Here is a 24,034-nt window from a genome sequence, read left to right as displayed (position 1 = left end):
GATTTAAACTTTCCTATCAGATGAATATGACCTTTAGGGTGAAGCATGTTGTTTCTAGAAGAAACCATCAATGGTGTTGCTTGGCTCCTTCAGCTTAAATGAATTTAATACATTTCTGTGGCTTTCAGACCAATATAAATGAGTATAATAACTTTCTTTTGTTCATGGCCGATTACATTATATTACAACAGCAAGACTTCTAGGGCTGGCATACAAAAGTAATTTATTTTTCCCCTACATCTGTAACTGTTTGGGAAAGCAGCTAAGTCTTCATAATTATGCCACAGAAACAGTAAATAGAGCAAGTCTGATGGGTCACAGTGTGACCATAGTTCAAGGAGAGAACAATTATTTTATCCCTTATAATTTGCATACAGCATTTTATATATAAAGCTAAAAAGAAAAACATAACCCTGATTTGGAAAATCACTACAGCATTTTAATATTCATTCCTTTTCTTTGTTCTACTGATTTGTTCACTGAAATAGCTGTATGTATGCACACACACACACACACACACACACACACACACACACAAATTCTGGAAGTAGCATGCTTGAACTATTTTCATTAAAAAGTCATTTCCATTTAGGCTTTGATTCATTTTGCTTTGTCTGACATAGATTAAGTTATTATGAAATTAGCTAAAATAGTATGCATGTCAGTCAATTCTTACCTTTCTCAGTTTCCTTTGCTCCCCTTTGCAGGGGAGTGGGGGAAGGGAAAAAAAATTCTGACAACTGAAGTAAAGTCAAGTCAAGAAAAAGGGTTTTCTGTTTTTGTCAACAGATATTGCCCTACACAGTTTTAAGTGGAGGAAAAACGGCTGTCAAAAATGCAAATCACTAACAAGGAAGTGTCTCCTCTGGGGACCTCATCTGTAACAGATAGGCAGCTATTGGGAAATGCAGCAAGTTTTGTTTTTATATTAGTGGGAAATAAGACAGCATCAAAATGATCCTCTTGTGGGGCTGTAGGAAGAAAAGTCAAGTCCAAGGCAATTTTCCCTGCCAATCAAAGGATTTTAGCTGGATTGTACTTGTTTTATAAGCCAAACCTCCTCATGAGGAGATCAATATGCCTCCCCCGAGAAGGGAAGACTAATAGCCTTTGTTTTTTAACATGAAAGGGCCCCAAAATGTACCAAACAAAATTAAAAGGGCCATGACAAGGACAAACAATTCGGATTGTTAATGAAGTCCAACTAGGGAATTTTACTAAAGTGAAATGAGACTCTGGAGGAAAATGTTTTCGCTGACCATTTATATTTTTGTTCCAATTTCATTTGTAGTAGTGATCAAGATTAAATAAGAGGTACATTAGCATGTCTGTTTGTGGAATAAAAGATGTTTCTAGGGTGTCATTTTTATTTCCACTTCTCTCAATTGTTTATCAAGCGGTTACCCATAAAATTTTTCTAGAATATTTCTAAATAATTTTTGAGAGATGCTAAAAAAGAACATCAAAATTCCAACCATTAGCACTACTTTATTGAAAAGACTGACTGTGTTTAGGAAACAATATCAATAACTCATGTATTAAATATACCTTAAGGGTTATAAAGTGCTTCTATCATGACAATCTGCAGCAAAGGTAACATGAGTATTATTCCCTTGTTGTTACAGATGAACTAGGCCTCACAAAGGGAAGTGACTGCTTTAAGATGAAGCAAATGTTAAATATTAGACTGCAAAGAACTACAGCTACACTATACCCTGTATGTAATTTTAAGAAAGAAAATTTTTAAAAAAAGTAAAATCTCAGACTGACATAGAATACTGAGAAAGATAGCCAGATGACAAGATTATTTGAAACAATAGCATCTGAGGAAATTGAGATTGAAGGAAATAAATCTAATTAGTATGAATAGAAGAAGGAATTAAAAGAAGATGGGATAACTGTTTTAAAATATTTGAAGAGTTCAGGATTAATTTGCCAAAGTTCAGAGGGCATAATACTTGGAATATTGAGCAAGAAGAGCTTCCAAAAGACTATTTTCAACTCAATATAAGAAATAGCTTCTTAACAAGAGTTTTCTCTTAAATGCCTCCAGGTTGGTTTAGGGTAATATTGCACCATCTCTCTCTTCTAGAGGGCTTGTCCAGTAAGTCATTGGGAGGACTGGCTTTGATTATCTCAGGTTTCTTTCTGAAACTGAATTTTTTACTATCTTAAGAATTCAGAAGAAGACATCTCTTAAAATCAAGCTTCATCCCTCTTTAAATGTTATTACCCTCCCTTTATGTTTATATGATACTCGGTGCTGAGCCAATTCACAGGAGTTTCCTTTCAGTAATCCACCTGCCAATACATAGGTGAATGTCTATACTACCTTTAGGGTGTCTTGCCAAAGAATGAAAAGAATGTGAAAATGGACTGAAATTCAATTCTCCTGACTTAAGGCCACACATCCAGAGAATACCCATATTTATGTTTTTACATATATTCTCAAATGCATACACACACACAAATTACATTGCTTCTGCTATATTTGTTGACCATAACCCATGCAGAAGTGTATATGTTTCAAAGCAGCTTGTAAAAATCCTCTAAAAGCCCCCATGAGCCTGCACAGCATCTCTGGAAAGAAAATATGTATATTACTAACATGAAATGCGCAATTCTTTCATTTGATAACAACGTAATTGCTCAGCATTGCATTTTAGAGGCTTCCGGCTTTTGTCTCCTGCTTTCAATTCAGGGAACATCTAATGTTGTAAAAAAGAAAATGGTAGTGAGATTTTATTCCTGCTATGAAAGTATTTTACAGATTGGTCCTTTGCCAAGTTCTATCTAGGTGCATTCCCTTCTTTTCTGTTCATAACTTAACAGTGCTAAGCTGATAAAGTACAGAATTCTTGACCTGGAGTACTTATATTCAAAATTTTATGCTAATTGGGTGAATTAAATTTGGTCCAGAGTTCTCTGATCTTCCTACAACAATCCCAAGTCAAGATTGTTGTAATGTTAGATAACTCTATTATTACATGCCTTCACAAAGTAAGCAATACTGCTGTCAATTTGAGGTCTTAATGCATCCCAATTCTTAAAAGTTAGACCAATAGAAAACAACCCATGGCATTATTTTGCATAGATAAAAAGTATTCTTGATTATGTGGATTTCTCATGAGCTAGGAACTCTAAATTCTGAAAGCCTACTATAAGAATTCTAAATTCTACTTTCCTGGTTTTTTTTTTAATAGTAGTATGTGGTTCAATACCAAGAAGTGTTAATAACTTGCCTCTGTATGTAATTTTAAGAAAAAAATTTTTTTAAAAAGCAAATGCAATATATTTAAAATCTGAAAGATCAAATTCTCCTTTTGAAACCTTCTCTCCCTCCCATATTATTTCTTTACATTCTTATTCACTTGATAATCTACCCAAATTTCTTTTGATTGATCCAGCTTTACAAAATAAACCATTTTAATTTATATTTAATCAATTTATATTAATTATATCAATATATTTATATATTGTGGTAAACTTCTTGTCTGGGAATTGAAAGACATGAAATGGTACTGCTCTGCCATTATATTCCCGAGTGATCTTGGGGAATTTGTCTCTACTCTTTTACTCAGATTTACTCATTTAAAAATTGAGGTTAGGCTTGATTTCTGATAAGATCCCCTGCAGCTTTTAATTTCTTTAATTCTATCAATGTCTACTGTGTCATGGACACTGAAATAGCAGAATTTATACCAACTCCATCTCCATTCTTTTACATATGAGGAATATGAAGGAGTGAGAAGGGAAATGAGTTCATGAGGTCACACAGATTCCAAATAGCATAAATAGGATTTGGCTTGTTTCTCTGACCACAATTTGTGCATTCTTTTACAGTATCTCAAGCCTCCTCTATCCATCTACCCCGAAAGGGGTAATGATAGAATTGAAGTTGGGGTTTGAGGGTTTGTGGGGGTTTTTTCTTGTTATTTTGGTTATTTGCTTGTAAGTCACTAGAAAACAATCCATTTAGAAAGAATTATTTAAAGTGAAGATGTTACCTTGACATCCTAGGAGACACTGTCCATTGCCTATCCATGTATCACTACAATAATTGGAGCAAAACTTTGTTGCTGCAAACAGACAAATAGCCTGTGCTTTGAATATGCACTGAATGCTCATCCTGGGCTAACAGATTCCCTAATGGGCTTTGTAACTAAGTAAAAGTCAGCAGAGTCAGTAAAATTTAACATAAGAGATAAAAACTAATTAGAGGTGTAGGTAAAGTTTAAAAAAAATCTTTCTTACCTGACTATATGGAAAGGATTTACTTCCTATTCCATCTTAGACAGAAAACAAGAAAAGAAACACAACATTAGGAAAGAAATCCAAATCCTAGTCATATTAATCAGTCAATAATTAGTGATATGCCAGACACTGTGCTAAGTGCTGGGGATACAAAAAGAAGCAAAAGACAGTGCTTTTCATGGGGATTCTGAGTTCTAATGTATTTTTCTCAAAATTCCCCATGATAATTTCACATTCCCTGATCTTTCTGAAGATTGTCCTTTAATTGATTTATAAATCCACTGAGATAAGGAAAAACTGTTATACCAAAAACAAGTATATTTTGAGATATATGTATATTTGCATACATATATGTATATGCATATGTAATGAAAAATGTGTGTGCCTATGTGTATATAAATATATTCACATAATTATGTATATAGTCTAAAGATAATAGAATTCATGTTAAGAATCTCCTTTTTAGGCAAAATTCATCCTTTCTGACGTAGCTTCACTAGGAACTTATATATGATGATTGTAATTAACAAGTACCCAAGTCAGAGATGAAATAAAAATAATAATTTAAGTAATAATATTAATGATTCTCATTTGCAATAAAATGTTTTTATATGACATTTCTATTTTTTAAAAATTCATAAAATATGTATGGTAATTCCACCATTCATTCATTCAACAAAAATATATTAAGTGCCTATTGTGAGCAGAACATTATATTGGGTAATATGTTAGATAAAATAATTTAGATATATCCTAGTCCCTGTCTCATGCAATTTACAATCTAATAAGAAGATAAGAAATCAACACAGATAATTTTAATATACCATAATAGTGTATAGGTATGGGCCCAAATAACCTACAGGAAAAACAAAAAACAAAAAATATTCTGCCAGCTTGGGAAATAATTAGAAACATACTAAACAAAGTGCTAAGTGTTCACAAAGTGGAAAAGGCATTAGTGGCACCATGGTTGATTTATATGCCTTTCAAATAACAGATAAATAAAACAATCATAAAACATTGGGTGGCATTATCAAGTAGAACAGTCTTCAGAAATCATTTGTACTAACAAATTCAGTATAAAGGAAGAAAATAAATCCCAAAGAGGGACCCCAAATCACTTTGTACTAGATCATATAAATAGTTAAAGAAGTAAATAGAATGGAATCCAGACCACTTAACTTCTCATTCAGAGTGTTTTCTATCATTAAAATCAGATTTAAATTCTCAAAAATAGTCCTTAAGTATCTTGGAATTTGGGTAGGTACTCATATTTAAATGTTTAGTAGATCTATTTTTTCCAAGATCATCAGGAGAGAATCTAGAATCCTAAAAGAAGAAGTGATACAACTTCCTGGTATTAAAAACAAGTTTAATGTTCAATTTCAGACTCATCAATGAAGCCATAAGGAAAATACCAAGTTCAATGCAAGTTATTTCATTGTCCTGGTCTCTGAGACTCAGGCTCAAGCAGCCCAATCTCTCTATTTGACTTCCTGGACATTGATATTCTAATGGTTCCAATATGGCCAGAAGTAACTGGTTATGAGTCTTTCCTTCTAAGCACTCTAGACACTTATCTTCACACTTTCTTGAAATATGTGCTGAGTTTATTTCTGTGATATTGACAGAGTGAAATGGGGTCTGGTTTCTGATAATAATGCTTTTTAACAGTTGTCAAAAAAGATTTAACTATGACTATGGTAGTTAATAATTCTGTAGTTGTTTTTTTTTGTTTTTGTTTTTTTTCATGTTTCTCTAAAGACTTGGTCCCCTCTAATTTGTTTCTCCCCTATGAAATTGCATTGCTTCTCTTTTTTGATAGTAGTTACTTATATTTATATAATGCTTTGAATTTTTAAAAAGTGTTTTCTTCATAACAAAATGTTAGAAAAGTAATATATCACCCCCATTTAACAGACGATAAAATTGGGGCTCATAAAGATGAAGCAGTAAATTGGTCACAACCACACAATTAATTTTAGATTAGGGATTAGACTCCAGGATTCCTGATTCCAAATGAAGCATTCTTTCTACTGAATCACACAACCTGTCAGGTGGAGAGATTCTTAACTATGTTATTGCCATCTCAGCTGCTCCTGAAATCCAAACTCCAGTTAGACAGCTATAAAACTCTTTTGCAATGCTGATAGGCTCATTACCAGAAATGTAGAAGGGGAAAAGAAGGATAAATTCATGTAGTTCATTCTCTGCCTGAGGCAATATAGTATTTTCCCCAGGGCTCTGTCCAGTCTATGCTGAACCATTTTAAGTAAAGAAGTTTCCACCATTTCCCTTAGGAGAATACTCTACCACTTCCTACCATTTAAAAGCTTTGCTATCTATATGTCCATTCTTGTTCTTACTCCATTCTGATCACTGGTTTTGAAGAACTATTTTCTTAGTCAGGGTATGAATAAACACAATTGATTTAAGAAGTTTCATTTTCTCTTTGAATTTTAAAAGTAAATATTCCCTATAAAGCTTACTCATTCCTATCTATAACATCTATTTCAGCTATCTGTTGGGAGATTATATAAAAGATTCCCAGAATCCTTGAGTTTGAAGTTCATCATGGATTTCTTTATAATCAATCTATTCTCCTAATCTTCAATTTAACAAATATTTATAAAGCTCTTATCATATACTTTGCTATGCATCAGGAATAAAAAGACAAATATGAAACTGGCCTCAAGATATTTTTGTTTTAGTAAGGGAAACAATAAGTCCACTTATAATGTAAATATATTAGGTATATTCAAGTAAATATCTCCAGGTAAAATGACATATTACTGGAGACAGATGTTTGTGCTTCTTATTACTTGTAACTTCTTAGAAACTAATGCCACTTTGACACTGAGTTTGATTCCCCCCCATCATTTAAGTTGTCATTTATCTCTGTCATGAGAATGTTTTAAGTCACTAATCTAAAAGATACAATTTATTAAAATATTTACCTAGTATAAAAGTAAGTATTTTTATTTTATATTAATTAATGCCTATTAGATATTGCCTTAATGCATTTTCTTCACAAATTGTATTAAGAACTACAGTTATCTTTTCCACATAGTGGGGAATAAGATATGACACCCCTGAGATCTGGAAAATATATATAAAAATTTTTGGTGCTCTCTTTATAGAAGAGAAATCTATGTTTTCTTTCTTTTTCTTATATGTGGTATTTACAGATTCTTATTGTAAAAATTTGGTTAAATATTTAGCCTATGACTATAATAAGACTCACAGGCTCTATGTCATCTATAGGCCTTTGCATGTCATCTATGGCTCCCACAACTCATGCCCCGCAAAAAATTCCCATTTAATGTTTTATGCCAATATACTGAAACCATGATGGGGACAGTAATGATGTGAAAGGGGTGACTGTAATGCTTTAATTTAAATTTGATGTTTTAGAAGTATGTTTTAATGTTTTAATTTTAGAACTAACCACAGAATTATTTTATGAAAGGAAAACTGGTCTTTCCCCAAATGATTCTGGTTGCCTTGTCATGTGACTGCTATATGCCTTAGACACATAGTCATAGTAAATAAGGTCAGATAACAAAGGTAATTGAACTGACTTATAAAGATGTATTTATGTGAAGTGTTTCCTTTACAAAGCTTTTAAATGTTTCTTTGATTTAGATATTAGGAGATATTAGGATTGATTTGAACATTGACCATGTAGAGTATGACCTCCATGCCTATACAAGAATATTGCCTCCATAAGCCACTTCATATAGCAGTGGAATTATTTACCAACCATCAGTTTAAAAGTTTTTCACTTCAAAAGAGATTGAAGTACAGCTGAAAGAGCCCAAACATTCAGATATGGACACATAGAGGTAGTCATTCTCAGAAAAAATTAGTTTCAAACAATGTGAGATTTAATGGCAGAAAAGAGATCCTCTCAAGAATTGAAGAGATTCAGATGATTCCATAAGGAAGAACTAACATAGCCTTCAAGTACAAAAAGTATGAATTTCCTTGGCCACATGCATTCCCTACATATGTGCTTCAGTATAATTGTGCTCTAAATTTGTGCCCACGATTCTGACAAAAAACTGTGTGTATTTGCAGGAGAGTATATTTTTGGAAGAAGTGTGCTCTAGCTATTGTTCTTATTATGTTATTTTTGTAAATGTCTTTATTTTGAATTACTTTACTGGCTAATTATTAAAGATAATAACACTACTGGGGACTCATGTGCTGGAATTTTAGGATCTAACTCATAGACTAAACATTGAAACCAAGAAGTAATTGTTACTTCTCTGGAAGTGAGACCCATATGTTGAAATGAAAATGAGCAGAAATAGAATAGGTACTATAATAAGATTTCAGAGTGAAAGGTACCACTGAGACCACCTATTCCAACTCAAATATTTATTCTAAAATATTTCTAAATTTCTAAAATTATATTTCTGAATATATATTTCTAATCGAAAATCTCTAGTAATAAAAAATTAATAACCTAATTCATTCTGGTTTATGGTTCAGTTGTTAAGAAGTTTTTTTTTTTTGTTTTTTGTTTTTTGTTTTTTGTTTTTAATATTTAGCCTGAACTTGTTTTAAAAGGTAACTACTCTTTCCAATCCTGTCCTCTCCCAGCTACAATGGACAAATCTCATTCTTATCCCACGTGCCAGTTTCTTTGAATATTTAAAACAACTATGATGTCCTTCATAACTCTTTTTTTTCCTCTGGAGTAAAACATCCAGTTCCTGTACCATTCTGCTTCCCATTTACTGAACCAGCTATTTCATTTCCTTAGAAGTATTATTTAGTCACTTTTAAGTATTTTGTATTTCTGAGGCCGATTTTTTTCACCTAAGTATTGAACTTTACCTTTACCTTTGTTCTAGTTCAGGCAGGCTTAACCCAGGCATGGATTCAGTTTCATATGCACTTAATCCTTATAAAAAAATTATTCTCTGTTATTGAAATGATTGTTTAACTCCATAAAATTAAAATAAAATTAAATAAAAATATGAGATATCTGTGTACTCTAAAGTATAATATAATAGATTTTCTAATTACAAAAAATAAAGTGGCGCATTACTGAAAACAACAAAAATAATTCAGATGAAATGCCTACCTTTCCACGTGCATTTCCCAAACCAGAGGAAACCAAGTGGCCTGCCCAGAATACATAAAACAGGGGCCATATTTTTATATCATGCCATTTGATAGGGTTCATTTTGCTCACTTAAGATCTTTATTTTAGTTTGTTAGGATCTCTTAAATCCTAGCATATTAGCAATCCTTTTCAAGTTGATGTTATCTGAAAAGTAGAGAAATGTTTTATCTGTATCTTCATCGATGTCACTAAAATTTTTTTTAAGTATTCCTGTAAAAAATCACTAGGGTTTTCCAAAAGAGAAATTCTTCCATATTTATGTATCCTTGTTAATTACTCCTCTTTTGGGGCTGTTATTCAACTAGTTTATTAATTCAACTAGATTATATTATCATATAGCCTTTTTTTTTTTTATCTTCTTCACATCAACAACTGGAGAGACTTGGTGAAATATTTTATTGAAAAAAGTTATACTATTTCTCCTGCATATACTGCATATTTATTTAATTCCTATTTCTTTCATGTTAATTCCACAGCAAAAATTGGAAAATAATTATTTTTAAAATATTTATTTATATATTATGAAAGGTAAAATAGATAGAGAGATGAGGGGTGACCTGTGTTCAAGTTATGTCTCTGACACATCCTGAAGGATAGGTCTTGGACAAGTCAATTAAACAGTGCTCTAGGCAATTCCCTAAGCCTAAAAATTGAAGAAAAAGTTGTCTTCTTCTATGGTTGGGGATTCATTAGTAGAGAAAATTTCCTCACCCAGATGTTTCCTATAACAATGAAATCCCAAGTCTCTAACCTATATTTATCTCCCAGTAATAATTGAAGTCAATACATGCAAAATTATCAGGCTAAATGATTTATAAATTAATTGATTATTGATGGGGGTAAGAATAACTAATTTTTTAAAAAGCAATTTTAAAGCAATCACTTTGCTTTGCTGTCTGCTTGGTTTCAACTCCATGGAACATAATGCACCCCTGTATATTCCTCCTCTCCCACCTTTCCTAACTTTTTTTACATTTTGACTCTCCTTCTTTTGATTGTAAACTTATTGAGAGTTGTGGCTATTTTTCTATTAATTGTATTCCCAAAGCTTAGCATGGTGCTTGACTTAATAGGTATTTAATAAATATTTACTGGGTTTAATTTGAATTAAAACAATAAGCTTGTGTTTTCTACACAATTCTATTTTAAAATAATCATTTTTAACCAACAAATGCATCCAATTTTTTTTATTAAAATTGCAAAATGACGAAATATCATAGTAGTAAAACAAAAAGATTTTCTATAAAATCAATATGCAATATTAAATATGGGATGATTCCGCTAACTTAGGAGGGATACACTGATTGTATAGATTAGAGCTTTCAGAATTTAATACTAACTCTTCCACTTAAATGTATGAATATAGAGAAGTTACTTAAATTTGGGGGGTTTTCTTTTATTCATTTGTAAAATAATTTATACTTTCATCACATACCAAACATAATTGTGAACTAAATAATTTTAAGGTTTCTGTGTACTCCTACCACTTGAATATCTAATTTTGCTTTGGAAGTCATGATTTCCTCTTTTGCTGCCAAAAATTGAGTTCTGTAGCTCATCAGCAATGAACATTTGATGCAGTTTCTCTAACACCATGCAGACAACTTATAAGATTTTAGAAGGAATACAGAGTTATCTGTCCCAAATCTTGTCCTAGGTCATACAGATAGAAATTATGGGTCCAGTGGCACAGTGGATAAAGCAAAGGCCCTGAAGTCAGGAAGACCAAATTCAAATGCTGCCTAAGATACTTTAACACTTATTAGCTGTGTGTCCCTCAGCAAATCACCTTGCAAAAAATCTGGGACTTCTGCTAGAGGCCCAGCTCATGGAAAGGAGAACAAGGAGAAAAGGGAATAAGGTAGGATGAAAGAGACACATAGAGAGAGGAGAGAGGGGGAATTGAGAAGTGAGAATGAAAAAAGAGGGAAAGAATTATAGATGAAAGAGGAATAATATTGACAAAGTAAAGGAAGGAAAAAGAAAGGGGCTGTATGTATCTCAGTTCCTCTGGTACATCCATGCTAAGAGTTGGAGCAGGGCAAAGAAAGAAAGAAGAATGCAGAGCAATAAGGTCAGGTGGTCTTGTCTTTTATCCATTGGGCAGAAAAGACTAAGAATGAGAGAAAAGCTAAGCTTCTATTCCTTCACTTGACTCAAGTAGTGGAAAAACGGCCAGAGGAGGACCAAGATACTTCTTCCTCACTAGAAGAGAAGGGAAAGATAAATGTGACCAATGAGAAGGAAGAGAGGGGCAGGAAGCAAGAAGAGGGAAAGGTAGAAAGTGACCAATCAGAAGGAAGGGAAGCAAGAAGAGGACATTTAAAAGCTCTACCTCCTACTTCAGAAGAAACTTGATCATGTGCATTCTGCAATGATCTAAAACTCTTTGTCAGTACACCATCTTGGCTGCATTATGTATCTGTATTTGAAGCTCTGCAGCAATTAATCAATTAATCAAATAAGCATAAACTATGAGCCAAAAACCATTTTGAGCACCAAAGGACACGAATAAAATATGAAATGATGCCTGATCTCAAGAACTTATTTTCATTTTTTCTCAAAGATTGATTTCAGATTCATGTATTATATGAAATTTACATTTAAGAATGTTATAAGATTCTTAATAACGAATTTTGACAGTTTTTAAAAAATATTTGATTATAATTTTCAAAATCCATTTGTATTAAATTAGGGAAAATTATGGATTCTTCTTTACCCTGGAAGGCTTCTCTGCATTTCTGCAGTTCAACCTATTTTTTTGGTCTTAATTATTTTGAAGAAAACTTTCATTTTCTAAAGTCAAATTGAAAATTGGTAGAAAAATGAACTATTCTAGGTATTAGTTTTTAGATAAGGAAGAGCAAAATGAGGGGCTTATGAAGCACTGTCATACTTAAACTGAAAAATCTAATAGATAAAGTTATTGATATCTTAATGCAATCACAAATATGCCTGAAGAAGTAGAGAATTCTTTTTTTAAAAAAAATCTCTCACTATAATTTTGAAAGCCTAATCAATAATCAGTCTACTTAGAAAGTTCAGTTAATTCTGTTTGAAGTCCTCAGCTCCCTGTTAGTTGATTGATATTAGGACATCAAGTTGGGAAGGCAGAAATGAAATTATTTGTAGTGATCTATTAGAAAGCATGGGCAGTCAATACTGATGAGCCCCTTTTAATAATAATTCTAACCTTCATAGCATTTTAGGATTGCAAAAGATTCTTCCCATGCCTGTGAGACTGATAATGAAATTATTATCCTCATTTTTCTGGGGAAACTAAGGCTCCAAGAATTGAATTGACCTTCTTGGGGCTCCACAAATAGAAGCAGACCTATTATTTGAACCCTGCTTTTCAGATAGTGGGGTTTTTTTCTACTTGACCTTAACACCTTTGTTTTTATTGTTATTAGTTGGGTCTAACTATGTGATAGTAATGAGCTTTTCTTAACAATGATAATAGATTGCTTTGACATTCATTTCTTCCTCCACTTAATTTTACAGATGAGGAAACTGAGGCAAACAGGTTTAAGTCACAGAGAGAGAGCAGATCTGAACTCAGGTTTTTCTTACTTTAGGCCCCAAGCTATAGCCAAAAAACACCTGGCTACTCATACTATATTCCAATATAATGATGTGGGAACAGAAACATGTATGGAAGAGGTGAGAGATATTGTTTCAAGTTATCAAAATTGGCATCTTTCAGAGTTAAAAATATAAACGGCAGTTTTTATAGCACATATATACATCACATATATATAATATACACCGAGGCCAGAAAGGGAGAGCTGTGACAAACAGAAGCAATATGTAAGAAGGCAATATGGATAAAAATTCTATTTAAGAGGGATCACAAGGCAATTTTTTCTCTATAATAAGAGAAAAAGATGTATTATATTTAATTCACATAATCCCTTTCTGGTTTTTTATAGATATTTCATTAAACATGTGGAAAGAAGGAATTATACAGACAATATTCTAGTAATATGGATCTCGACAACATTAGGGTGTCATTAGGGTGGACATTAGGGGATGTTTGGGTAAGTATGTTGTTCTTTGATGATGACTAGAAATGGATAGCAAGAGTGGTCTTGAATAATTAATCCCTGAAATTTTTTTTTGATATGTACCCTTATTAATAAGCAATTTTTGAGTATGCAAGGCTAATTTATGCTGGACAAATGTAGCAGAAGTAGTTATCGCTATGAGAGTGGGGTGGGATCACTTTTCCTACATCTATATCCCTTTGTGTAGGTACATTACAAATAGCTATGTGTATATTACTTATTACAAATAACATATTTACAAAAAAACCCAATCTGAATAGATATGTTTAGATATGTTTTCCTTCTTTGTGCTTATATTACTAATGTCTAGCACAGTATTTGTCATATAATAACTACTTAATAAACACTTGATGATCCATAGAGTTGTAGGGAACTCTAGGCCCCATTTTGGAAATAATTTCCTCTCCCATAAAGAAATTGAGACCCAAATTATATAGGGCACAACTAAACAGTATATATTTGGGGAATTGACACTCAGGTCATTTTCCTTCAGACCAGTTTGCTTTCTTTTGATTACACCACAATGTTCCCCAAAATAAGGAGAATTGTTTTTTAAAGGTATATCTAATTGCCTGGATTTCACACATTCAAAACCATGTTCTCTAATCCAAACCTCTTGCAGAGACCAAGGAAAGGTTATATTCTTTATCTTTTTCTGTGTTCCAAAGTATATGAACTGTTTCTGTAGATTTATATGAAAGGAAATCTACAGAAACAGTTCATATCATTTGGAAGATATTTTTATATATTATTTACATATTATATACATAAACATGTAGACACATAAGCATACATGTATGACTATATTCACTCAAATATGTATAATATTTGCATGTGTGACATTTGTGCTTGAATTATTAAAAGTATTAACTCCTGCTGTCAATCTCCACTATTATTTTTCCCAGTATATGTCATGATTTTATAAAGCTGAGACCAGTGATGCTTTCTCTTCTCTCTATAACAGTTGAGTTTTTCTACAGTTAATTAGGAGTCTGAGATTTTTTGCCTATGGGAAAGCCTGCAGCAATGGCAGTTGGCCTCCGCAAGACCCCATCTTTCTATAAGAAAGCAAGGTCATTGAAGAGCTAGTTGTTCATCATAAGCAGAGAAACATATAGGGAGTAGGAGAGGACCAAACCAACATCCATGAAGATGCAACCAGGAAATAGCCACCTAAGAGAATGTTGATTTCTCTGTTTTCTACACTTGAAATCCCACCTCATCAATCACTGTTGTGACATGAAACTACAATACAATACAAGCAAGTGCCTCTTACTCTGTGAAGGGGGAGGCAGCCTGGGAGCAATTTACAGCCCATAAGAAATTGATTTTTTTTTTTTTTTATGCTCTTCTCTTTGTATTACAAGTACAGAACAAAATCCAAGAGGTAGCTGAGTCTTAATATTCAACTATCCTGAGCTTCCCCATTCTCAAATGTACACAAACTCATATCACCTAACAAGACTACTCACCAATGTTCTCTTCTCTGTGTCTCTGTCTCTCTGTCTCTCTCTTTTTCTTCCTCCTTCCTTCCCTCCCTCCCTCTCTTTTCCTCCTCTTTTGTTTTTTCTACTTGACTCAATTTTTTACTCCCTTATTTAACATTCTGTCAATAAAAAAGTATCAAGTTGTCAACTCCATCAGCATCAGGTGCTTACTATTAAGAGCTTAATGGAGAAAGGAGTCTATATGACATTGAAGTTCTTTGGAAGTTGTTGGAACTCAGGCTCTGTGGTCTACCTTATCACTGCATCTCATCAGTAAAGACTGATAATGAATTACAAAGGGTGTCTGTCTGGTTTACAGTGACTTGTTTTGGTTGACTGACAATATGGAAAGCGCCATATAACAAGCAAGAGTGGATATCTGAGATCCTGCAAGCTGGGTATTTTTCATAGGCAGCAGAGAGAATTTTCATTCAACAGACTTTTATTTTGGTTAAATCAGAAGTTAATAACTGCTATTTCTATAGCACTTTTCAAGAGTCCTGGAAAGTTATACAAATATCATCATCTTTATTCTTGTTCATACAGGATCCCAGAAGTGGAATAAATCTCAAGGGTTATTTAGGCAAACTCATACCTAAAACAATCCAACAAGCATTTATCAGATGAAGGAACTGGGGATATTGAGCTTAGAGAAGAGAAGACTCAGTGGAAACATGCTATCATTGTTCAAATATTTGAAGGGCTGTCATGTGGAAAAAAAGATTAGACTTTTGAAAGCAATCCAAAATCAGAGGTCTGAATTTGCCAAGAAGTAAATTTAAGTTGGCTATAAGGAAACCTTTCTACCAATTAGATCTATCCAAGAATGTTATGGACTGCTTCTTTGGGTTAGAAATTCACTCTCCATAGCCATCTTAAATCAGACACTAGATAACCCTTAGTGGAGAACATCGTGGTAGGGATGCTTTTAGGGATATGCTTTGGTCACTAAGCTTCCTTTTAACTCTCAAAATCAGTGTACAAGGCACTGTGTTACATGAACGAGGTATATTGTTAATTTTCTCAACTAGAAAAATCCATGGGATTGATGGCTCCTCGTCCAAGTATTACTGAATGTTTTTAGGAATTATTACTATAACAATTACTAAAGATATCTAAAAATGGAAGGAGATCCCAGAGGAGGTAGTGGACTCCTTCATAGTGGGGATCTTTAATCAAAGATTGGATGACCACTTGAGGGAGAGAGGGAAAGGTAGAATTGTGGAGTGGGTAGTAAGAAATATTAAGGGATCCCCTGCTGAGAAACAGCTTGTGCAGCTAGGACCTTTGTAGAAAGCAAAAAAGCATCATATCTTTATGATCTAGCAATGTCCAAAGGAAAAATAATGCTTCTTTTGCCATTACCCTGCTCTTGACCTCTTTTTGTCCTTTTCCAGTATTTGCTGCACCTTTCCCTCTTCAGGTGCTAATCCCTTTTAGAAGATTTCTGTTTTTTCCCCTATCTTTGTTGCATTGTCATTCCACTGATAAGGCAATTAGGGGTTTAAATGATCTATTATCACATTGATAAGTTGGTTGGCAAGCAGTGGAGAAAGCATCAGAGGTGGAATTTTAACCCAGTTCCTCTATCTACAGAGCCAGAACTCCTTAATTTGTACCACATTAGTGCTCCACAGACATCCTTCTCATTTACAGAAGAGGAAATTTGCTTTTGGATAACCGACTTGTCCAAAGTTACATGGTTAATTATAAGAGGTGTGGTATTGCGTGGTGCTATAAAAGAGATTTTAGATGGAAATCAGAAGATCTTGGGTAGGATCTTGGTCAAGCTACTGATTCTTGATCCTCATTCTCCTTATCTTTAAACTGAGAATTAAGAACTACCTTAACTATTTTTACAAAGAAAGCACTGTGTTCAATTTGTAAGTGTTACAGGAATTTGTTGATATTTAGATAATGTTTATGAAAGTATGTTAAATTAACACATTTGATTTCACAGTATTTATTTTCCAGGCACCATTATCCCCTTTTATGGATAAAGAAAGCAAATAACAAAGATGACAAAGTTAGGTCTAAGACCAAAATGCCTGGAAGCCAATCTCTTTTCCCTCCACCATCTTATCACACCCCTCTTTCTATCCAAAACTAATGTTCTGAAAGTTCAGTATCTAAGCATCTTATCTTATTGCTTCCTATCTTAGGGAGTAGGGAGAGGGGGAGGACAAGTAGAAATATTTGGAACACAAAGTTTTGTGAAGGTGAATGTTCAAAACTATCTTTGCATGTACTTGGAAAAATAAAATAGCATTTAAGAAAGAATATATCAAAAAGTCTGAACACTAGAAGGGAGTTAGAATCCTCACTCCACCCTCCCTATACCCTGACCCATGTAGATTTGGAATTAAACCATCCCAGGAAGATGGAATTCAATCTTGTTTTTAAAGGTCTTGAAAATGGAACCAAAACACTTAACTTGGGGCATGCTATTAATTAACATGGGAATTCTATTTGAAAAGTCCCCAAAAAGGAAACTGCCTAAGAACTGAAGTTCTTGCTTCCCACTATATTTATTCTTGCTCTTCAGATAGGGCAGGGTCTTCATCTGCCCTAATAATGCAAGAGTCCCACACCAATGAGGCTTGGGACAGGGTTATATATCAATGGTGTAGTTTTATTCCACTTAAATATCTAATACCTCACTCTCACAAGAAACCCTCAGCATCTTATATTTAATTCTTTCCAGCTTCTCCTTGAATCCATTTTATAGTCCTTCTACAATGAAGATAGAGAATAGTTGTTGTTTTTAAGATTTACATTTGTAAGGCAGAAAGCACCAATTTACTCCTAGGGATTTTTATCTGTGATAAGAGCAATCTAAGTTCAGTGAACAAAGGTACTTTGAGAAAGATTTTTTTATTCCAGCTTTTAGACTTCTCAACTGAGGATGATCAAGATAAAGTAGCAGTATTTCTATTTTTATGCTTTTTTTTCCTACAAATAAAACTCTTATATTAGAAGAACCATGGTAATCATCATCATAAATAATAATAATAGCCCATATTTACATAGTGTTTCACAGTTTACAAAGCAGAACTTCATTTAAAAAGATATGAAAGTATTGTTGTTGTGTTTGTTTTTTCTTTCTTTCCTTGGAGTTGTAACTGAGGGAAAATGTGATTATTAATGTTTTTGAATATTATTGATGATGATGATAATGACAGCTGGAATTTATATACTATTGTAAAGTTTTCAAAATGTTTTAAATATTTTATCTCATTTTTTCCTTCTTACCATAATAACAGCTAGCATTTATAGAGTGTTTTACTTTTCAAATACTATTTCATTTGATCCTTGCAATAACTCTGGAGAGTAGCCATTATAACCCCTTTTTACAGATAGGAACCATTTAGAGGTCTGCTTTTTGAATAAAGGTAAATGTCTGAAGTCAAATTTGAACTCAGTTTTTCCTTACTCTGGTTCTAGCTATCTATGATACCATCTACCTGACTAATGATAACCCTGTAAAGAAGTGAAAAGATTTTTTTAGGGAGTTCTGTGGGGGATGGTACTGAATCTATGATTTCATTGTTATAGGTTACTCCTCTTAAGAAATTTTTCCACCAATGTAATCTCCTCTGCAATTTATAGACTTAGAAAGTTGTGTGGGCACAATGAGTGGGTAAGCAACTTGTCTAGGATTGCACAGTAAGAACATATCTCAGGTAGGACTTGTGCCTAGCTTTCCTCCTTGCTTAAATCCCTCCCCACTGTAGTTTATCTTCCATTTTATTGTACATATTGTAGTACTTATTGTATATATTATAGTTTATATTGTATATGTTGTAGTTTATATTCAGTTGACAAAGATCACTGAATTTCAGAACGGATCACGCTATTGCCTTACACTATAAACACCAGTGTCTCATTATTGCATCCATGTTCAAATATAAAATGCTCTGTTTGCTTTTCAAACCCCTTCACAATCTGGCCCCTTCCTACACTTCTACTCACTTTATAATCCAGGAACCGTTTCTCACACATGCTACCCTATCTTCTGATTCTATTAATTGTCAATGTCTGTCCCCATATCTGGCACACCTTCCCTTCTTATTTCAGCTTTCTGATTTGCTTGTATTCCTCCTAGGTTCTGCTCAGATTCTACTTCTGAAAAATATCTTTCCTGTTCCCCTTCTAAGAGCCACATTGCTAGGAACTTCCCTTTAAGATTACTTCCAATTTATCCTGCATAAATCTTGTATTTGCATGCTTGTTTGGTTGTTGTTTTCTCCTTTAGAATGTTAGCTCCCTGAGGGAATGTTTTTTGTTTGTTTGTTTGTTTTGCTTTTAGAATATCCCCAAAAAACTTAGTTTTATAGGTAAGCTTTAAACTTGACTAACTTTTATCCCCCACACAGAACTCAATGCCTCTACATAGCAAATGCTTAATAAATGAATTTTAATTGACTTCTTATCAATTAGACCAAACTATTACTCACTTTATATAAGTATCCCCATTTTACAGATGAAAAAATTGAAGCTGAGAGAGATTGTCCATTCTGAAAGTAAAAGATATTAAACCCAGAGCTTCCTGATTCTGTCTCATACTCTATCCACTATTCTGTATTACCTTCCTCAATATTATTATTATTATTTTGTTGTTGTTGTTGTTGTTGTTGAGCAACATGGTGTTTATTATGGCTAGGTAACTGAGGTTAAATGACTTGCCCAGGGTCACACAGCTAGGAAGTCTTAAATGTCTGAGGCTGGATTTGAACTCAGGTTCTCCTGACTTCAGGGCTGATATTGTATCTACTGCACTATCTTGTTGCTCCCTAAGTATTTATTTTGTGCATTTAAAATCATTATTCAAAGAAGGGGGCCAAGAACTTCCTCCATTTTCCAAAAGGTAATGTAAAATACAAAACAGTTAAGAAGCCTTAATCTGGAATCTCTGAGGAAAATAAAGCTGCCTCTTTCTCATTGTAAGAATATCCAATGTTGGATCGTCCTTTGTATTTTCCCCATAGTAGAAGAAGGAGGAATGTGTGTGTGTGGGGGGGGATTCAAAAGTATTCCTAGCTTAAAAATTCTTAGTTATGTTTGGCATCATCATGCATTAGGGAAAGTGGAGGTTTTCTGACTGGGGGGAGCAAGAATAAGCATGATGGGAAACCAGTTTTAAAACACATAGATCAAGATGATTAATGAGGTAAAAAACTCGAATTCAATTTAAAGCCGTCTTTACTCTAGTGTTGAGAGCTTGGGTCAGAATCAGAATGAAGCCATGTAAAAATTGCAAGAATGGACCTTTGCTAAGAAAAAATCATGGAGAAAAAAGGGGGGGTAGATTTGTATGCTTCTTTTGATGGAGGTGCAGGCAGTGGATACTACAAACACTTGGGCATCTTAGAAAATAATCTCATCTCTGTGAGGCTGCATCCTGACAGCTGGTCACTCCATATGTGTGTAAGGATAACTACAGCAATGAATTAATGTTCTAATCATACCCCTAGAAGACAAACTACTTTGTAGCACACAGGGATGTCACTAGCAAAGGGATTTGGGGGGTAATATTCCTGGCTGAAAAACAGGTTTTCCATGTGTCCATATGTCAAGTCTATCCACTGGCAAACACCAACACACCCACAAAGAGTTAGTTGCTCTTTGAAAACCAGTTACTGAATCTTTGCCAATATTTGTTGGGTAAACAGGTTATAAACTGATTGGAGCCCAGATTGCCATTTTCTCTCCCTTTCTCAGATAGTTTGGCATCTAGTGATGTACTACTTCAGGGATGGACCTAAGAAATGGCCTAACGAAAATCCTTCTAGAGCTCTCTTAAACCACTTGAAAAGAAAAATAAATTATTTTTTCTCCTCATTTTCAACACTGGTACGAACTCTGTCTCTCCACATTCCTGCCTTTCTACAAATTCAAATACTCAACAATCTAGAACTTTATATATTGTCATATCTCAGGATATATACTCCCTTTTAATGGAGAATGGTAATCTATGAGCTTATTTGTACTCAACTTGGTATCTTTCTAATTTATTTTTAAAATAGGATTTGATGATTGTATTTCAATAAAATGGTTTTCTTTTGTAATTCTATATGTTTAATGTTATGCATTTGAAAACATTATTTTGAGAAATGTTCCAGCCTTATGACATTTTTTTTCTCTTCTCTATATATACTATACCACAATCAAAAATATTTATTCCCTATACCCTCAACACCCTCTGCAATTTCCTGCCTCTTTATATTTAATCATGATCTTCCTTATACTCTGTAAGAGTATAACATCTTTTTGCCTCAATTTCTTCAAATGCAAAATAAAGATAATAACAGTACCTACTTCATAGGGTTCTTTAAGGATCAAAATAGATAATATTTGCATGTGTTTTGTTTTGTGTGTGTGTGTGTGTGTGTGTTGTTGTTGTTGTTGTTGTTTTTTGGTTAAAAAAAAAAAAAGAAATTAGGACTGCCTCTGGAACATGGTAAGGAACATATAAATGCTTATTCCCTTTCCACTCCCTTATCCTCTTATCATGAACCCTCCACCCATAGCAAAATATGAGAAGCAATTGTGGTGTAATGGAAAAAAACAATTAATCCAAAGCTATAATAACTCTCAATCTTGAATCTACTACATACTCATTAGGAAGAAAAGAGACTTTAGGCAAACAACTAACCTTTCAGTTTCTCATCTATAACACTTGAATAATAGTCACACTGTTGCTCACAGGGTTGCTATGAGGGTCAACTAGGATAATATAAAGTGGTTTGTAAATCCTAAAGTGAAATATAAATATCAGCCATTGAACTTATTATTTTTTTTTCCAGCCAGCTGAGAAGCTGAGTGCCCTTCAAAGCGCTGATGCCCTTATCTACTTAAGTTATGCGGAGTACCAGAATAATCCAATTTCATTCAGAAGATATATACGTTTGTGCAGTTATCATAATTGATTTAATTGGCTTTGGCTAATCAATTTAGAATTTTTCTTTTTAGAAACCCTACATATTTCCAGAGAAGTGGTAGGCTGATTGTGCTAAGGCAGATGCAATTTCTACCTTTGACACTTATTAGGTATAGGACTGTATTGCAAGTCAATTAACTTCTCCATCTTTATTTCCTCACTTGTAAAGTCAATAAAAGTGTTTTAAGAGGCTCAGATAAGATAATAAAAGCACATTTTTCTGACTTTATAATGCTATATTTTATAAAATGTATAAATATCTATTTTTTGCTCCTAAGCCTGTGATGTCATTCATGAAGGTACCTTCCAAAGAGGAAATTAATTCTACCAATTAAAATAAGTAACTCATATGCATATCCTTAGAATGTTGCCTGAAATCCTTTTAGGTTCAATAATTTGTCCAGCATCATATAGATGTCAGAGGTAGGAATGAATGAGTGAATGAATGAATGAATGAAGCGCTTATTAAGTACTTTATCATATGCAAAGTACTATGTTGAGTGTTAGGCTATAAATGTAAGAGTCAGAAAAGTGCCTGCTCCCAAGGAGTTCCCATTCTAATGGGGTAGACAACACAAATGGAAGATTTCAAAAACAAGTTAGATGGAAAGGACCCATTGTTCTTCTGGTGCAGCAACAAAACAGAAAGTAATACTTCATCATGAATGTCATTTCCATTAGAAATAACATCAATTTCTGAGACTAAATCATTTGACATTTCTAGAAAGGTCTCTTATTGATGAGGCTACAGCACCTGCAGGAGTAGTTGTCAGGTTTTATTTCCACAGGAGGTTGCTTTTCAGGATAATTCCGTGGGCACTCATTGCTTTTAGGTTCAGGGTCCTGGGCTGTCTCCACCAGGATCCATGGGGATGCTAATTACAGTGCTAGTGGTTTGACTTTCCTGGCATATGCTAGTTCTTGTTTCTCCCTCAGGGTACCTTACTGCTTCGGGCAGGTTGGCTTTCCTGCCCTGTGAGTGGAAGTTCATTGGTAATTTAGTGGAGATGGCTGATTCTTTTTGCACTGCAATAGTTTCCTGATACTGGCTGTGAGACCTGGACTGGGAGCAGCACTGGTGGCTTGGGTTACATTGCTATTCCTAAGACTCTTGTGCTCTTCAGTCTGTTAGTAACAGCTGCTCAGCAATTATTTCTGATAGTGATTAAAAACATAGGCCCTTTTCCACTATGATTTCTCCCTCCAATGATGTCAATAGGAACTGCACTAGAAACAGGGCTGGTGGTTATGGGGACATTGTTATTGCCAAAGCTATTAGGTTCAGGATCCTGGGGGGATGGTGGTTGAAGAGCTAGTAGTGATTTGATTTACATGGCAAAAAATTAATTTCCTGCCCATTACACACTGCTTCTTGTCATCATCATCATCATCACCACCACCACTACCATTACCACCATCATCATTATCATTCATTTGAAAAAGTAATAATATTCTCTTGGCTTTGTTTTATTTCTGCTAAAAAATGATAATCAGTTCAGATGAATCAAAATTAGGGTGACTCAAAGAAAAAGTATGGTGGACACAAGTATAATCCATCAGAATAACAATTAATATGCATTTATTAAATGTTTACTATGTATCAGGTACTGTGCTAAGTGCTGATAATCAATAGAGAAAAGCAACAATTGTCCTTGCCTTCAAGAAGTTTGCATTCTAATAAAGGAGGGAATGTAACTAATCACTATATAAAGATAAAAGCAAAATATGTGGAAAGTAACTTTTAATTCAGTGAGTAGCATAATTATATCAATGAGGCTACAAATGAATTGGAAATAAGGCAGGCTTGACTATCACTAGTATCCACACTAAATTTCAAGAACTAGAATAAAGCCTCTAATTAGTTGGTAGGATCTCTAGAGAAAAGGTTTGTCCCAGGAGCTAAGAATCATTTCTGTATTTTTAAATCTAATAAACATTTATTTTAAAAAATGTAAAACCCATTCTTAGCTTGAAGGCTATACAAAAATAGGCAGATAATTCAATCTGCACTGTAATTTGAAAACCCCTGAGATAACATGGGTTAAGTTCAGTCTTTACCAGTAGGGGGAGCTTCCATATCAATGAGAAAAGAGGTCCATTAAAATTTTTTGAGAGAAAATATATTTTGCTGATAATCTACTATAACCTT

At 33.7% G+C, this 24,034-nt stretch overlaps 1 protein-coding gene and 1 pseudogene across 8 annotated transcripts in view; both read right to left on the bottom strand.

The window, feature by feature from the left end:
• The window catches only part of UNC5D (unc-5 netrin receptor D), a 770,467-nt gene that overhangs the window by 708,155 nt on the left and 38,278 nt on the right, over positions 1–24,034 (bottom strand). The window lies entirely within an intron of this gene.
• Positions 1–24,034, bottom strand: part of LOC141554868 (pleiotropic regulator 1 pseudogene) — a 52,186-nt pseudogene that overhangs the window by 11,232 nt on the left and 16,920 nt on the right.

The sequence above is a fragment of the Sminthopsis crassicaudata genome, chromosome 2 (assembly GCF_048593235.1).
Source record: "Sminthopsis crassicaudata isolate SCR6 chromosome 2, ASM4859323v1, whole genome shotgun sequence".
Classification (NCBI taxonomy): domain Eukaryota; kingdom Metazoa; phylum Chordata; class Mammalia; order Dasyuromorphia; family Dasyuridae; genus Sminthopsis; species Sminthopsis crassicaudata.
The sequence above is the reverse complement of the archived record's forward strand: the minus strand, read 5'-3'. Positions and strand labels throughout refer to the sequence as shown.